A 16,151-nucleotide genomic window follows, 5' to 3' on the forward strand; every position below is an offset into this window, starting at 1 on the left:
GCCGCGCACCACCCTTTGCGCTTCCCGCAACCGACCCCTCTTAGGGGGTGGTTCTCAGGATCGGGAACCTAACACGCTTTTGTCAACGAGGTTAAGCTTTTATTTCGCGATGAAAAAATGCAATTTTTCATTCATTGCAGAAAAATAAAAAATTTCTGCCCCCGTTAAAGAGAGCATCCTTCACCCTTTTCTCGAAAGATTTTGTTCGCGGTGACGAATTTATGATAGGCTTCCGTTCGATTTTTATAAATTCTTTTATAAATTAAATGATAATTTAAAAAAATTAAATCCTATAATTATTCCTAATGGAATTGTTTTAATATAGTATTAATTTATAAACTAATAATAAATTGATTCTTTTTAAATTAAACTTGCATCGTGAAGGATGCTGTGTGTATTCTTGATTCTTTTTCCTAAGATTCTAAGATTCTTCTTAAGAACCGTCAAATATATATATAATAATAATAATAAATAAATTTTCTTTCCTTTCGACTGAATAATGGATGTCCTCGTTAAAGAAGGCTCGCCCTATTTTTCGTAAGTGGTGAAATTTTACCAAATTTATAGGCATATGTATTTGATTTTGAAAAAGGAATGGACGAAGGTAGAAAGAATTGTTAAGGAATTGCTTATCCACTATGAGGATGCTGTATATATATCCTTCGTATTCTCCAAGGTTCTTAGGATCGGGAACCGAGACGTTTTGTCAACGAGGTTAAGCTTTTATTTCATCTCGTGGAAAAAATACAATTTTTCAATATTGCAGAGAATAAATTTTCTTTCCTTTCGATCGAATAATATTTTTTAGAAAATGATTTCGTTACAGAAATCCTGTTTTATCTATCATGGAGATGCTGTTTTTCAAGGTTCTTAGGATCAATTTTTCAATATTGCAAAGAATAAATTTTCTTTCTTTTCGATCGAATAATGGAAAGATATTTTTTTAAAAATGATTTCGTTACAGAAAGCCTATTCCTTTTCTTATTCGCTATGGGGATGCTGTCTTTCAAGATTCTTAGGACCAATTTTTCAATATGTAAAAAATAAATTTTTCTTTCGATCAAATAATGGAAAGATATTTTTTAAAAAATGATTTCGTTACAGAAACCCTGCCACTAACCCTGAAGATGTTGTTTTTCAAGATTCTCAGGACCAATTTTTCAATACGTAAAAAATAAATTTTCTTTCCTTTCGATCGAATAATGGAAAGATATTTTTTTAAAAATGATTTCGTTACAAAAAATCTATTCCTTTCCTTACTCATCATGGGGATGCTGTGTGTTTTTTAAAGTTCTTTTGTGTTCTTAGGACCAATTTTTCAATACGTAAATAAATTTTCTTTCGATCGAATAATGAAAAGCTATTTCGTTACAGAAAGTCTATTCCTTTTCTTATTCACTATATGGGATGCTGCGTATCTTTCAAGATTCTCAGGACCAATTCTTCAATACGTAGAAAATAAATTTGGATGCCCTTTTTGGATTAAAGAAACACCCTTTCCCCTAAATAACGAAATTACACAAACGTCTATTTGATTTCGAAAAAAAAGGGACGAAGAAACGAACGTAACTCGAGAAGAAAACGTAACCGGAAAGTTAATAATTCCATTTGAAATTTCTCGACAAAGTATCGCGATGATATGATCCACCCCTTTAATACATCTTTCATTTTTTTCCTGTTTTTCCCTAGGATGGAGAGCAATGGATGAAGACTTGCTTCTCGCCAACTTGTAAGGTGTTTCGTGTCGCGTCGAATGAATAATTTATGTTCGCCTACGGTGAGGGGCTGTCGAAAGTGTTAAGTAGCAGGTGTCGCGGTCTGAATTTCGTGTTTACACTTTGCTGGTCGACCGAGTTTCCAGTTTTATTTTTAGCGAATCGCTCCCTCCTCCTTTAATAAAACGCGATCGATTAAATCAAAAAGAGGAAAGAAAAGAAAGTTAAAATTGCTATTATTTATTCCACGATAGATAGAAATGGAAGAAACGTGTTGAAGGGGGGCGAGTAAAGGGAAGGAAATTGATGGATAATTGCGCCGTAACGCAGAGAAAGAAATTGAGGATGGCGCGGGGGATGATTTATCTAATTCTGTCGGCTTGAATTACTCGCAAACGAAAGAATGCTGTTCGAACGGAAAACAGAAATTTTACGATTAAAATTGGAACGGATATGAAAGGTGTGTATCTTTTTCTCAATTGTACTCTTTTCTTTTCTTCTTTCAAAAAAATAATCGTCTAAACGAATATGGAAATCGAAAGGAGGAGAATATAAATAACGATATTTGTTAACTTAATTTAATAACTCTTGTTTCCGGGAAACAATGTTGAAGGCGGAATATAAATTGTTCATCTGGGACAAGAAGCAACACCTTACCCTCCCTCCCCTCGTAACTGGGAATCTTCCATCATTTAAGGCGTAACACGAGGCGGCAGGCTTGAACTTGATGCTAACTAATATAATAAATTACAATAAACTTTCCCCGTTAATAAAATTCACTCACGTGTGAACACGGGGAGCGTAATGCGCGTTGCCGAGGAGAAAACTAATCTTCAACTTCGATTATTATCGCGAGTTCGTTCAAAGAGCGCCAAAAATCGATGAAATATCGCGCGAGAAAAAAATGGCGAAACGTTGGGTAACTCGATGTAAAATAATTAACAAATAATAATAATCTTAACGTCAAAAGATTATTCAACTTTATCCAAAACTTTTAACTTAATTTTTTTGATTTACTCGATAAAAATTATTTCATAGATTAATGTAATCCTCCTTCCACATCATCCGTTTCACAATTCGAGAGAGAAGAGGATCCAATCACTCCATTTCCCCAAAAACGACGCTCCACTTTCGAGGATTTCGCAACGTTGCGTGGCAAAAATTTCCTTAGAAAGACAGGAAGAAGGGAAACGGGGAGGGGTTGGAGTTACGCCAGCCCTGTACAACCGACCCTTTCCGTTTTTGGGTCAGACGTGTTGTTCCAAGTTTCGAGCGACGAAAAAAGGTAGCAGTACGAGTTACGTTGCCAATATATATATATATATATATCTGCTCGACCGTGTGTTTATCACGCATAAATTAAAAGGCAAGAGGAAGGAAATTTTTAAACCCGATTTTTAGAAATTGTAAAAATCCTTGAGGGAAGCGAGAGGGGAAGTGGGACGTAAAAATTTGGCGGCGAGCCATCCAGCTTTCTTTCGCTTCACCGGGTCAGGATTTCGTTACAGAATGCGTCCACGAGACGTGAACAATGTCCCTGGCGCAAAAAGATGTAACTCTGAATTTTTCGAAACGGTTCGATTATATATATAACAATTTTATTACAAACATTTTCGAGTTTGGAATTTGTTCGAGAAGAATTTCTCTTTCTGAAAACGATATTAATTAATTATCGTTGATCTATAAAGATTTCACGATTCCCTGGAGGAAATCGAAGACGATTTCTTTGATTCGATGTCGGTCACGAGAGGGGATCGAGTTTGAAAAACACAAGGTTTATATAGAAAGTCAGTGGCTCGGAATAATGCACGACTCTGGAGAATTTTTTTTATCTCTTTCTCTTGCAGGAGGAGAAGAGTAATTCCTTTGGTTCGTTCGAAAATCGATTAGGGAGGAATAAAGCTACAAATTCAATTTCTCTCTATTTCGCGCGAAACGCGAGATAAACGGGAGTGGTATCCCGTGCAACGGACAGTATTCGAGGCCCAGCTGCGATCAAGGGTCTCATAATCTAAGAGCATCGTTGAAAAATAAGCGGGCAACAACACGTGTCCGCCCCATCAAGCGGAAACCCGGCAAGCAGGGCGGCGTTCGATGGGCCGTAAACTGGTTTTTCCTCGAGGCAAACTGCGGTTATCTTTACTAAATTTACCGGTCTGCCATTGGCGTGACAAAGTGGGCAGCGCCCCCACCCACGACGCTCGCGCCGCAGCACGCGAGAACAGGTACTCGGTCAACAGTTTTCGAAGATCGTTTGGAGGAGCAGCGCATGCGACTCGTGGTCGCCCATCGAGGTCGCCATTTCGAAGTTTATAGACGTTTGTGGCTGGCAGGCATTTGCCTGCCCTCCCGCTTTTTAACAAATTTTAATAGAGAGATGAAAATATATCCTTTCTCTTCGAGCTCTGATCTCCGTTATTGGATCTTCGTTCCATTTCGTTCGTGATCGAAGCTACGATGTTACATCGATTTGTATCAGGAGATAGTTATTTATTTTTTTTCATGAAAGTTTCGTGAAAGATTGGGTAGTATATTGATTATAAAGTATATTGTATGTGTACAAGAGTAAGAGATACTAATGTTCTTTTGACCGAACATTGGAAATATTTTGATATTTTATCGTAAATGTTTAATGCAAGACTCAGTGAAGTTGATCATGAAATATTTATACCGAGTCGAGATGACTCGGTGGTTCAACGGGTCTTTCTTTGCTTATCGCGAATCTAAATAAATATAAAATTGTCCGAATAAAATTTGACTTGAATTATTAAACGAATTCGAGATGATGTGTGACAATGGAATCGAAAATTGTAAAGAATCGGGAGAATAGAACGTGAGTTTGAAAAAGAGAAGAGACTGGAAGAATTGAAATTTTTAAACAAGATTCCCCCAATTGCCGCAGTTTTAATTACAAACGATTTGTTGATCTTGTTTCGCTTGAGAAATTTCATCGAGGAATAATTTCCATTGTCTGTGCAATATTCGTCAAGATGATCATCCGTGTAACGTAACTACAAGCTATTAGCCTCAACGAGGTTAATTAAACCATCGATCAAATTATCTCAAGTTTATCAGTGCAGTGCGAACTCGATTACATATTCAAATTTACAACCGTAACAATTCAAGGATGACGATATTGCGATATGATAGAAATGCAACGATGCTTCTCACCGTGAAGATTAATTAAGCCGTTTATTAATTTATTCCAAGTGTCATTATTCGTCGATTAATCGTTACTGCAATTACTTTTAGTTCTATTTAACACGCGTGAAGCACTCGTCGAATACTTTCCTCTTTGTTTAATTAACAGATAATTATCTGGATCCACGCATTCTCTGAACGAAATTTATTTTAATTCAGACGAAGAAGAATACACATAACTTCACGACACTCGTTACAATGTTAATAAGAATTTCATCATCATAGTGTATAAGGTTATAAATGACTTTCCAAAATTTTCTTAACCTCTAACATCATACACCGAACATGAACAATGGATTTTACGCAACAAAACAGATTCGTATCCTGATATCATTTTTACCAACAACAATAAAAGAGATCGTTCCAACATCGAAATAGAAAGAATAGATTAATCGTCTTCTAATTTCAGTGAAGCACATTCGACTGGAGGAAATCGGTAGCCTAGATTCTCCAACCATAGCAGAAGAACGTACACTTGATCTTGTCGCCACATTGCATCGAGGCTTATCTCTCGTAGGGCTGTTCATCATCCGACAGTTGGCAGCACTGAACGGTAAACGTCGAGAGCGCCGCCACCGGCAATTATCTTCGATTTTATCGTGGCGATTGTTGGGCTCGAATCGCAGCAGGATTCATTAGGGCGATAAACGATCACCTGCGAGGTAAATTGCGGAAGAGTGACAGGAACTCTATCAATTAGCGAGGTTTGCTTGATTTACGAGCAACCAGACCTACAATTCTTTCCTCTTTCTGACTTTTTTGGAATGGTGGTCGACGAAAAATTTAAAATTGGACTGTTTTTGCAGCCAGAAAAGAAGAAGTATACGATATTAATAAGAAAGTTGTTTTCGCTGCATCGTTTTTCCTGGGTACGTAGATGTCACTAGTTGTTGGATTAGTCAGAAAAGTGCAAAATTTCAACGGTTGAAGTTAAGAATAAAATTATCGTTCAAAGCATCGAATAATTATATAAAATTATATACGATGAATGAATAATTATGTCGAATAATTTAAAGTAACTTTATTCAAAAAAACTAGTTACTTTTTCGACGAATTAGCGTTTTGTGATTAATCAAAGAATTGAAGTGTTTTTTCGTGTCTTATTCTTATTCCATCGAAGATTCGCTTGTCCGATTAATAATTAATAACGGATTAACAACGAATGCTTCTTTCACAAGAAAATATCTAAAACGAAACGGTCGTAGGAAAGATCAAGCTGGCGTCTTAATAGCTCGGATATCCAGTAATTGTCCGGCTATAAAACGGGTTCCAGAAGTAGACTCGTGCGAGTACCTCGAGCCGAGAAAGTCGTGTGAAGGACCAGACCATAATCCGGAAGTGACGTGACAAGAAAGTGAGGGAACCAGCGGCGACACTTTACCACTAATTACTGGCCCACGCGTCCCGTCGTAGCCGTGTAATTTCCTCGCACGGGCATCCTTTATCGCGTCTAATGAAGCCCGGTACCAATTTCACTCGGACAATTGCCCGATAAAATCGAACACGAGCTGACCAACCAAACTTAATTGCAACGCTAACAATCCAACGCTTTTTTTAATTCCACAACGTTCACAAATTCCTTTAACGCCCGGCTAAAAGCAAAACGAATTTATCTATGCAAACAATACCGAAGCAAGTTCGAATCAATTCCAATATATTTATCTTGATTTATGATCCCGATCTACGTGTATATTTCATACTGACTATATAATTTACGCAATATACTACTATTAACTATGAATATCCGTTTCTATTCACTATTTAACACGAATAACAGAGGGTTTAAGAATAAAGTTACTATAATATTATCATTCAAATACAAGTAATTGTTAGAATATCATATCAAGAACGAATCAACTATAACTCTAATGGGCAAAATTTAACAATTTCTTTCTTCAAAACACAATAAACTAATAACCAAATTACTTAATACCAGATTATACTAATAAAAGCTAATATTTTATTCCAGATTTTTAACTGTTTCGCCCCAATATTACACACTCACACACACTCGTCCATGACTGTCCTACATAAATCCTATCCAAGGATTACCCTCCTCCACCGCGGTCCATGGCCAGCATAACTGGACGACCCCATCGATCTCGATATAAATTACGAGCACACACACACACATACACACACTTTCTACGTACAAAGGCGTTGTGTATAGGCCTCCTAGAGGGGAGAGGAGGGGGGATGTGGAAGGATCGCGGGGAGGGTCGGCTCTAAGTGCGTGTAACGAGATCCCTGGTAATGTGGGATAGGACAGGGTGTTGTTACAGGCGTAATCACCGTAACGTATGCCACGGGGCTTGCGTCAATGTTGATTCCCGTGGTCACGCGTACACTCGAGGAATCCTTGAGAGCCGGCTTCCGGATTAAAGGGATCCGGATGGCCAACTTACCTGCATCTCTCTCTCTCTCTCTCTCTCTCTCTCTCTCTCTCTCTCTCTCTCTCTCTATCTATCTATCTATCTATCTATCTATCTATCTATCTATCTTTTTCTCTGCAGATGCTTTAATGATTGCGCGCGCACGGGACGTGGAATTCCCTTTCGGACGGTTCGAACCCCCTTGTTTTCTAGTTTTTCCACGGGGAAAATTTTTATTTATTTGGAGGATGGAAAAGGGAAATTTAAGGATTTATTTTCTTCCTTCTGACTATACGAGGTTCTCGACTCGATCAGTTGAGTGATAAAAAAGAGAGGAGAGGAGTGTTAAAGTGTTTGTCGAAGAGGAGAGTATTTGTTTATGGATGATGAGAGAGAAAGAGAGAGAGAGGGGAGTTCGTAAGTTAATCGTGTTAGTTATTCACATGGAATAGAAATGTTTCCCGTATAAATCAACGTGTCAAGAGTACAAGAGGTGGCTGTTTTTCAATGCAAATGTCTGGCGCACATTGTGTGCAACCTCCTCCACAGCCCCGGGGTTAATTTAGACCGGTTCCCCGGTTATATTCGCGCGGCATTGTTTCCTTGATGCGCGTAAAATGGGCGTTAATTGAAATGTAAGTGCACATTTATTACGATTCCATTCTGTAACAAGGGTTCATAAACGCGTAGGCAAGTGCAAATTGTTACTAATGCGCTTCGTAATGACCTTGCCGCGATACGATATTACCGTTGTCCAATAATGAACACCGGGACACGATTAGAAAATACAAATAATAATGGGATACGATGTAGATTTTTTTTCTCTTTTCTTTTTTTCGTTTGAGAGGAAATTTTATCTTTATTTTTATTGCGTCCATACTTTTTTTTTTATATATAAGGGAGATGTAATAATTCGAATTTTTATTACAACGTGTATCGGGCGATATTCTCCTCTGGGACAAGTATGCAAAATACGCAAATTATGCGCAAGATATGCTAAATAGAATGATAATAACTCAAAATTAACATTTTCTCGAGCAGAAGAAAAAAAAACGAGGATTTCCTACCTCGTTGCTGTTTTATGGAAATATAATACGTTCCCATGAATACTTTCGATCCAGGCATACGTTATCGATATAAATATACATATTCGTTCGATTTTTTGAATCGAAACGTTATCGCAACACTCGAGATAAATAAAATTCGCGTATATTTAAAGAAAGTTTCAGATCGTCGATTGCAAAAATTTAAAAAGCAATCCAAAAAATATTAGGGGAAATTTAAAGAAAGTTTCAGATCATAGATTCCAAAAATTTATAAAAAAAAGAAAAGTAATCCAAAAAATATTAGAGCAAATTTAAAGAAAGTTTCAAATCACAGATTCCAAAAATTTAAAAAGAGAAAAAATGTTAGAGCAAATTTAAAGAACAATAAAAAATAGAAAAAGAGAAAAGCAATCCAAAAAATATTAGGGTAAATTTAAAGAAAGTTTCAGATCATAGATTCCAAAAATTTAAAAAATGTTAGAGCAAATTTAAAGAATAATAAAAAATAGAAAAAGAGAAAAGCAATACAAAAAATATTAGAGCAAATTTAAAGAAAGTTTCAGATCATAGATTCTAAAAATTTAAAAAGAAAAAAAATGTTAGAGCAAATTTAAAGAATAAAAAAAATAGAAAAAGAGAAGAGCAATCCAAAAAATATTAGGGCAAATTTAAAGAAAGTTTCAAATCATAGATTCCAAAAATTTAAAAAATGTTAGAGCAAATTTAAAGAATAATAAAAAATAGAAAAAGAGAAGAGCAATCCAAAAAATATTAGAGCAAACTTAAAGAAAGTTTCAGACCATAGATTCCAAAAAAAAGGGAAAAGCAATCCAAAAAATATTAGGGGAAATTAAAAGAGATTTTTGGAAGGAGAAAAGGGAATTTCGACGAAGGATTTCTCTCCCGATTTTCCCCGAAAATTTGGATATACACGAGGAGTAGAAGAGATGAAGGAGATATTACGGTATCTTGCGTACCACCTCTTGAGACAGTTGGACGGACGAGGTGGAATCCGGGGATATTACCGAGCGTTGCTCGGTGACGTTCAACTCGTAAAGATACATTCATACCCGAAGCACATCCCCGCGAGAGGATGTATAGTCAGGGTAAGGCACTCGTGGAACGTCCGCATAATCTTTTACAGAGATCCCTTCTTCTTCTTCTTCTTCTTCTTTTTTTTTTTTTTCTTTTTACGAGACCTCGGTACGTCGGATCCGTCAAAGTGGCGTAGTTGGCCGGCCACTACTCCAAATCTTTTGCATTTCTCCTTCTGACAATCTTTCCACTTTGTCGCGGAAAAATTGAAGAACGAGTTTTTCTCGAGTGGATTTCCCCGACATCGAAAATGCATCGACAAAATCGATGTTTCCGATTTGAATTATAAATATAAAATTATATTATGAATAAGTGCGCATATTTCGAAAGAGAAATCTATATCGAGATAATATTTCTAGAGATCTTGTTAATAAAATCATTGAATAATTAAAAAATAGTTAATAGTTTCCGATTTGAATTATAAAGGATGAATAAATGCGCACATTTCGAAAGAGAAATCTGTATCGAGATAATATTTCTAGCGAGATCTTGTTAATAAAATCATTGAATAATTAAAAAATAGTTAATAGTTTCCGATTTGAATTATAAAGGATGAATAAATGCGCACATTTCGAAAGAGAAATCTGTATCGAGATAATATTTCTAGCGAGATTTTATTAATAAAATCATTGAATAATTAAAAAATAGTTAATTAGAAGTTTCTTAATATATATATATACGAAGAGATGAAAATAGATACTTATTGGCATTTGGTTGACGAGAACCGAGAGATGCGCAATAATACGAGATAATCAAAGCGAAGTCGTAGTCGGTTGAATGGAGATCGAAGATAGAATGTACATAACTGTAATAAGCGAATATCGATCGTTGGATGAAGAATGAGGAACGAGCGGGGACTTGTCTTTTAAGAAGAATAAGTAAGCGCTACTTCAAACATTGCCGGCAAGTAGGTATTTCATCTTGCAGTTTGCCTTCATCATCGACCTCGTTTTCATATTTTATTCTCATCCTCCTTTGCATCTCCTGCCCTGCCGCTTAGATTCGCGCAATCGTAGGAAGAAATATTTCAATCGAAGGAAACGGAATAATATTTTTCCCCGGATCGCTCCGGGCGCGCCACAGATCTCACAATCCATTGTTTCGAAAACGGTTTCTTTATCACTAGGATACGATACAATTTGACGCAACGATTTATATTTATTCTATATGTATTTTTTTTTAAAACACTCTCTTTTCCTAAAATCGTTAAATCGTCTCAACCAACGATACTTTTCCTCTTTCAATCCCATGGAACGCATACTCGAATGAAAATTCGCAATCCAGCCTCGATACGTATACGTAAGGTCGTTTGAATTCGATAAGAACGCAGACAGCGGGTAAGGAAGAGCCGAGAATATAGCCACGGTTTCAAGCACTCTCGATTCGTCGTAAAGCTTTACGGTTATGGCGGCTGCGAAAAGGTAACAGTTCTTGGAGACAATGCGAAGGGGCGCCCAAACGATGGCATCTGCTCCGATGCCTTTGCCTTTTCGACATTGGAATAAATACACGTTACAGAATATTTTTTTTTACGCGTCCGAGATTCAACTCGTTTCCGAATAAACTCGAGATTGATCAAGATCATCGAATCGAACAGATGTTAATTACGTAGAGTAGCGAATCCACTCTCTTCCTTACACATTTTCCTTCTCCTCGCCAGCGCCGCCATCGGTGATGCCAACCTATTCCGCGTATCCCACTAACAAATCCTTCTATTCACTGCTGCCAACCATTATTATCCACCAATAGTAACGCGAATTCTCTTTTTCGCCACGACGAATCCATCGACCAATCGATAATGAGGAGATCGAGAGAGAGAGAGAGAGAAAGAAAAGAAAGAGAGAGAGATCGAAAAGCAACCGGTAACAACGGAAACTGCGTTACCTCGAATGGAGAGCAACGCAGGGCCCCTTCCCCTCTCACTCACCCCTTCCCTCCCTCCCGCCCCGATCGATCGCGCACAAAGAGACGGCCACGCTCCGCGTAGTTGGTCAACCGTAACGAGACAAACTACTCCTAATTCCGGCCGACATTGTGCAAGTGGTTCTAGCGTGCGAGTGGATCCGCGATCCAGGCCGGGTTACCGAGCCGCAAATTGGATTACCGGCATCGACACCGCGCATCCGGGCAAAGGGTTAACGAGCCGTGCGAGAGCCGTTTTTATATTTACCGGCGGATCGCGTTCCCGGCCAAGTAATCGCGTTTCGGCCGCTTATGGTCGATGGATTCGAGGTCGAGTCGGGTAAAAAAAAAAAGAGGCGGAGGAGGGGGGAGGAGGAGAGAGAGGAAAGGTCGAGCGGCAATATCCCCGCTGTTATGTTTGCACGCACGGATCGGTTGTTTCAACATTTATGCCTTCGAATTGATGGTTGTCCTCCCGGAATTAAAAAAAACGTCCGAACGAAGGTGGAAAAATTTGAGCCCCCTAAAATTTGCCGCTCTATCTGCTATCTAACGACGACGGTTTAACGACGATTTTAGGGAGGAGGGGGGGAAATAGCTCTCGCCACTTTGCGCGAGCTCTGCATTTTTGATGAAAGCGAGAGCTTGTCGTTGTCGTTGTTGTTGTTGTTAATGTTAGCAGCCAGAGTTTTCGAAAGTATTGTTATCAATTATTAAATCGATCGGTTTGTGACTTTTAATGGACACGTGTGTGTCAGAAGGGGCTAGTTTCATAATTTAAGCAACCATGGTATCGGAATTTTGCAAGAGCTTCGGAATGAGACTCGAAGATAAGATAAATTAAACAATGCATCGTAGTAGTGATTTAACGCAGGTATATTTCGAGTATATTTATTTATTTATTTATTTATTTATTTATTTGGAAAAAGTGCACAGCCGATAATCTTTATAAAACGAAAGACTTTCGATTATTATGAAAGCTCGCTCCTTCGAACAAACACGGGAAAATGAGAATTCCCCGCGATAAAAGAGATCCCGCGCTCTATCGTCTCGAATCGTATAAATAAATTCACGATAAAGCGGCCATCACCTCTAACGCCCGCCCGCCCGCCCGTCCACGATTCGTCCGAAAGCAAAAGCCGAAGTCCCCCCCCTCCCTCGAGCACGTAATCGTCCCCGTTCCGCATTTTCAATAAGCCGAGGAACGCCCTTGGGAGAGACGGGCGGCCGTGTGTGTCGATTCACGTACGATGAAAGATTTCGTCTTTTCGAGAATCCGGGTCTCTCTTTCTCTGTTCCGGCCGGATAAATGTTTCACGCCTAACCTAACCCCCGGTCAATAGGGCAACAACTCGAAAGAAAGGATCGTTTCCAAGGGATCTCGAATTCTTTTTTCCCGAACATTGGTTCGAATCGAACAATAGTATCAAGTAAAAGAAACTTGGAAAAAGAATAATTCTTTCTTCGTGTGTGAAATGACTTTTGAGAGGAGAATGGAAAAATATTAATTTCGAATGAACAAACTATGTTGCTTAATGTGTTATAATTAAGATTATAAAATAGCGATCTGTTTAAATTAAAAAATTTCGGTAGAGAAATTTCGATGAAATTGAATTGATCTGATAAATCGTTTGTATTTACGGCCCGAGCGAAGATTCCAAGCAAAATGTGTAAAATTTATACGCAGCTATAAAGACTACGATACACATGCAGCGATACACGGGCAATAGTTTAACGGGTCGGTATCGTTAATGCAGTCCTCTGTCCAGTTAGAAGGAAATTGCATTGGGTCGAGGTGGTGTGTCTGGCTATATAGGGCAGCCGTGGGGATGTGAACCCATTCTGGCTATCAATTATCTCAAATAGCGCGAGTTAAACCAACCCATTCTCTAACCTCCGCCAGTGCTGCTCCCTACCTGCTCTCCTCCCCTCCCTCTCACTCTTATTCTCTCTCTCTCTCACGCTTATTCTTCTCTCCGCGTAGCTCCTTCCTCTTTCCCCAACTCCTTCCCCGACCCTTGGATCCCTGCACTCAAGTTCCTTCTTCGAATTCGACGAATCCACCCTCCTCGACACCCATCCACCCCCCCCTCGACGTCCCTTCTTCGTCGTGCCGGCACAGAGAACCAGCCTCATTCCCCCGGCAAAGGGGGCTTCCTCCTGACTTCTGATTGCTTCTGTCCCCGGCCAGCTGCTCCGTGACCAAATCGATTCGCTGTTTCGTTGAATTTTCCAGACCACCCTTACTAGACTACTACTAGCCAAATCGTCGTCGTCGTCGTCGTCGTCGTCGTCGTCTTTGGGGGCTAGTTCCGGGTAACGAGCATGCCAACGAGGAACGGGTGCGCGATTCCAAACCGGGCTAGCTCTTTGTTCCTTTGAATTATCGTTTCCTTTCCTTTCCTGTTTTTCCTTTCCCCTTGCTCCTCTCTTGTCTCCTTTTCGCTTTGACGCTACTACTGCGTACTCGTACGCTGCGTCGTTTGGCTTGATTTTAAATAATCGTCGTTAAAATGATTCGACGACGAATAGGGGGATTATTAATGAGTATACATTATTCTATGTTCGTTATTTTGAAAGTAATTAATTCGTCGTGACGAGTATGCTCGAGGAAAAAGTTAAGTAAATATTTTAGATTACGATTTTCGTTCGTATCCGAGAAGTCGTACGCGTGTTTGTTTACTAAACGAAAGTCGAACGTTGGCTCGGTAAAGGACACTCAGTCTTGCGGGATACTTCGTGCGTGGCGTTACGCGGCCAATGTTGTGTCCCGGGATACGTTTCGTTTCGTGCCGAATAATTTTAAATTTTGCGTCGCGGAATATCTCGTCCATGGTGTTTTACGAAATTACGGAATATTTCGTCCATAGTGTCGTGGAATATTTCGTCCGTGATTTTGTTACGAGTTGTACATTGCGAATTATTTTGTATAAATTATAACAGCACGTCGTGCACGTATATTTCATTGGCATTCTATGAATTACATTGCACCGATATATATATCTCGTCCATGGCGTCGTATAAGTTATACACCGTGTCGCGGAATATCTCGTCCATGGTGTTTTACGAAATTAGTTCGCGTCACGCGGAATATTTCGTCCACGAAATGTGAAATATTTCGCCTGTGATTTTGTTACGAGTTACATTGCGAATTATTTTGTATAAATTATAATACCACGTGTTCCGTGCACGTATTCCATTGGCATTCTGTGAATTATATCGAGCCACAGAATATTTCGTCGTATAAGCGAAATATCTCGTCTTTGGTATATCTATCGTATAAATTACACCTCGTCCACGATGTTTCACGAAATAATTCACGCAGTATTTCCATGGTGTCGTGGATAAACTATATCGTGTCGTGGAATATTTCGTCTGTGATTTTATATACGAATTACATTGCGTTACGAAATATTTCGTCCGTGTATAAATTATAAAATACCACGTCGTGCAATATTCCATTGGGATTCCATGAATTTTAAATATTATATTGCATATCCGCGAAATATTTCGTCGTAGTAAGCGGAATATCTTGTCGATAATCATCACGAAAGGGATTTGACTTGACCGATTCACCCGAATGAACGAAGAGGAAAGAAAGAAAGAAGAGAAATGGATAAATAACAAATCGAACGATATAATAAAATATAAAAATTGTCCTCGGTGTTATACGTTAAACGAATTCGTTGGGTGGCCCGGATGAAGACAGCCGACGACGCGAGGACAGAGAGAGAGAAAGAGAGGAGAGGTAGAACTAGCAAGTCGGTTACACGAGAACGACATATTGGATTTACATGTACCGCTGGTAGGGCTGGCTCGAATTAATGGCAGGGGCTATTACGACGCCGAATGAATATGCATAAAACTGCACAAAGTGAATTGGTGGTGGCGTTATAGCAAAAGGGTCGAGACAGAGAGAGAGAGAGAGAGAGAGAGAGAGAGAGAAAGAGAGTGAGAGAGGGTAGAAGAGACAGGATGAGGTTTGGTAGGGCAGCCGAGGGGGTGGATGGGCAAGGTGGGTTGCCGGGTAGGCGTGGTTACACGTGACGTCACCGGCTCGTTGTTCTATTTTAGCGAGGACAGTCGGTGGCTGGGATGGGCGAGCGCGGGAGTTGTTGTATTTTGTGTCCCCGCCATGCTTCATAAATCAACGAAACAAACAGAAACGCCGGCATGCATCGCGGCCAACGCCGGGCCAAACTCGATTCTGATGGCGAATGTATAATTTAATTCCGTCGCAGCGGACCACTGCCCTCCTCGATTCCCCTAAAATTCCCAATGAAAGAATACCCATTTCCAACGATCAAATCCATCCTCTCGTATTGTTACGAGCGCGCTTACGTCGATCGATCTTTTCCCGTTCTTAAATTCCAATCCGACAAATTTTAACAAATGTCTCTCACCTTTTTGTTTAATTCAATCGAGAGATTAATTAATTCCAGTGGAATTACATTGGAATTAGTTAAAAAAAATTGTAAAATTGACGCGCGGATCGATTGATTTTCGTGTATATAGATATTTTAAAAAATTTTATATAAATTTACAGATAATCGAGCGAATATATATATATATATATATATATATATATATATATATATATATACATATATATATACACGATTTGTGTAGGAAGGAAGGAACGATAATGTGGTAGCCCAATTGGTTTTTTCGAAAATGGACAGGGATTAAAACCGTACGGTTTCAACGATTTTCCGGATACGATTTTAATTCACAATTAGAAACATAATTGACGCTGGTAATTCGCTCGCCCGGGATCGGAAATTGTAATTCCGGAAATATCGATGCGCTTGTTCCAGTAG

At 39.0% G+C, this 16,151-nt stretch overlaps 1 protein-coding gene and 1 long non-coding RNA gene across 2 annotated transcripts in view; one reads left to right on the forward strand and one right to left on the reverse strand.

Moving 5' to 3' along the window:
• LOC550708 (E3 ubiquitin-protein ligase MIB1) overlaps positions 1 to 16,151 on the reverse strand; it is a 575,562-nt gene that overhangs the window by 96,355 nt on the left and 463,056 nt on the right. The window lies entirely within an intron of this gene.
• Positions 1,129 to 8,492, forward strand: LOC102654623. The gene is made up of 2 exons (XR_001705923.2): positions 1,129 to 5,578; positions 5,723 to 8,492. It is a non-coding gene; the product is annotated as an uncharacterized LOC102654623 (long non-coding RNA).

The sequence above is a fragment of the Apis mellifera genome, linkage group LG16 (assembly GCF_003254395.2).
Source record: "Apis mellifera strain DH4 linkage group LG16, Amel_HAv3.1, whole genome shotgun sequence".
Classification (NCBI taxonomy): Eukaryota; Metazoa; Arthropoda; class Insecta; order Hymenoptera; family Apidae; genus Apis; species Apis mellifera.